Here is a 2,500-nt window from a genome sequence, read left to right on the forward strand (position 1 = left end):
TTCGAATGAGCCAAGAAAGAGCGGTGCGGGGCCGGTCGGAGCGCACCCTTTTCTAGGTGGCTGGCGGGCGAGAGAGTGCTGCGTCGCCGGCATCGGCGTCGAAAGAAGCCGAGCCAAAAAAAGTTAAAGTACAAACGTGCAAGCATACTAACCTAACCCTAGGTAAGGCATGTCAGAGCGAAAGACAGTAATTTCGAATGAGCCATGAAAGAGCGGTGCGGGGCCGGTCGGAGCGCACCCTTTTCTCGGTGGCTGGCGGGCGAGAGAGTGCTGCGTCGCCGGCATCGGCGTCGAAAGAAGCCGAGCCGAAAAAAGTTAAAGTACAAACGTGCAAGCATACTAACCTAACCCTAGGTAAGGCATGTCAGAGCGAAAGACAGTAATTTCGAATGAGCCAAGAAAGAGCGGTGCGGGGCCGGTCGGAGCGCACCCTTTTCTCGGTGGCTGTCGGGCGAGAGAGTGCTGCGTCGCCGGCATCGGCGTCGAAAGAAGCCGAGCCGAAAAAAGTTAAAGTACAAACGTGCAAGCATACTAACCTAACCCTAGGTAAGGCATGTCAGAGCGAAAGACAGTAAACTCGAATGAGCCATGAAAGAGCGGTGCGGGGCCGGTCGGAGCGCACCCTTTTCTCGGTGGCTGGCGGGCGAGAGAGTGCTGCGTCGCCGGCATCGGCGTCGAAAGAAGCCGAGCCGAAAAAAGTTAAAGTACAAACGTGCAAGCATACTAACCTAACCCTAGGTAAGGCATGTCAGAGCGAAAGACAGTAATTTCGAATGAGCCAAGAAAGAGCGGTGCGGGGCCGGTCGGAGCGCACCCTTTTCTCGGTGGCTGGCGGGCGAGAGAGTGCTGCGTCGCCGGCATCGGCGTCGAAAGAAGCCGAGCCAAAAAAAGTTAAAGTACAAACGTGCAAGCATACTAACCTAACCCTAGGTAAGGCATGTCAGAGCGAAAGACAGTAAACTCGAATGAGCCATGAAAGAGCGGTGCGGGGCCGGTCGGAGCGCACCCTTTTCTCGGTGGCTGGCGGGCGAGAGAGTGCTGCGTCGCCGGCATCGGCGTCGAAAGAAGCCGAGCCGAAAAAAGTTAAAGTACAAACGTGCAAGCATACTAACCTAACCCTAGGTAAGGCATGTCAGAGCGAAAGACAGTAATTTCGAATGAGCCAAGAAAGAGCGGTGCGGGGCCGGTCGGAGCGCACCCTTTTCTAGGTGGCTGGCGGGCGAGAGAGTGCTGCGTCGCCGGCATCGGCGTCGAAAGAAGCCGAGCCAAAAAAAGTTAAAGTACAAACGTGCAAGCATACTAACCTAACCCTAGGTAAGGCATGTCAGAGCGAAAGACAGTAATTTCGAATGAGCCATGAAAGAGCGGTGCGGGGCCGGTCGGAGCGCACCCTTTTCTTGGTGGCTGGCGGGCGAGAGAGTGCTGCGTCGCCGGCATCGGCGTCGAAAGAAGCCGAGCCGAAAAAAGTTAAAGTACAAACGTGCAAGCATACTAACCTAACCCTAGGTAAGGCATGTCAGAGCGAAAGACAGTAATTTCGAATGAGCCAAGAAAGAGCGGTGCGGGGCCGGTCGGAGCGCACCCTTTTCTCGGTGGCTGGCGGGCGAGAGAGTGCTGCGTCGCCGGCATCGGCGTCGAAAGAAGCCGAGCCGAAAAAAGTTAAAGTACAAACGCGATGCTAATGAGCGAGCCGTTGTCTCGACTAATATGTAGGGGGCGTTCGATCGAGCGTCTGGCTTGAGCGCTTGTCGGCCTAGCAGAACGGTCGCATTGTTATGCCCGGGTTTTAGGCACCGCTGCAGGCGGCCGGCAGAGCTCTTGTTTGTGCGAAACTGAATGGATCGAGCCCGAGAGAGGGCGAGCAAAGAAAAAACGCAAATCGCTCCGCCTGGCACTGCCGGCGAGAGCGTGGACGTCGCGGCCAGCGACTGTCGAAGCCGAGTACGGCCGCAGGCGATCGCCTCGGTCTTAAACGAATGCGACGAGCACGCGCCGGGCGGCCCAGCAAGGGCCGAGCGCAGCTGTCGCAGCTATCTGGTTGATCCTGCCAGTAGTGATATGCTTGTCTCAAAGATTAAGCCATGCAGGTGCAAGTACGAGTTCTCGTAAAGCGAAACTGCGAATGGCTCATTAAATCAGTCTTGGTTTATTTGGTCTCGTAAGCGAAGTGGATAACTGTGGTAATTCTAGAGCTAATACATGCATTAAGCGCCGACTTCGGGAGGCGCGCTTTTATCAGATCAAAACCGACCGGGTTCGTCCTGTGACGTTTGATGACTCTGGATAACCACGCGGATCGTACGGTCTCTGCACCGACGACGTATCATTCAAGTGTCTGCCCTATCAACTGTCGAAGGTACGCTACGTGCCTACCTTTGTGATAACGGGTAACGGGGAATCAGGGTTCGATTCCGGAGAGGGAGCCTGAGAAACGGCTACCACATCCAAGGAAGGCAGCAGGCGCGCAAATTACCCATTCCCGACACGGGGAGGTAGTGAC

General features: G+C 55.8%; 1 non-coding gene across 1 annotated transcript in view; it reads left to right on the forward strand.

Moving 5' to 3' along the window:
• Positions 1 to 2,031: 2,031 nt before the first annotated feature.
• The window catches only part of LOC144419714 (small subunit ribosomal RNA), a 1,810-nt gene continuing 1,341 nt past the window's right edge, over positions 2,032 to 2,500 (forward strand). Inside the window, exon 1 of the ribosomal RNA XR_013474233.1 lies at positions 2,032 to 2,500. This exon is cut by the window's right edge and continues 1,341 nt beyond it. This is a non-coding gene — a ribosomal RNA (small subunit ribosomal RNA).

This window comes from Styela clava, unplaced genomic scaffold (assembly GCF_964204865.1).
Source record: "Styela clava unplaced genomic scaffold, kaStyClav1.hap1.2 HAP1_SCAFFOLD_55, whole genome shotgun sequence".
Taxonomy (NCBI): Eukaryota; Metazoa; Chordata; class Ascidiacea; order Stolidobranchia; family Styelidae; genus Styela; species Styela clava.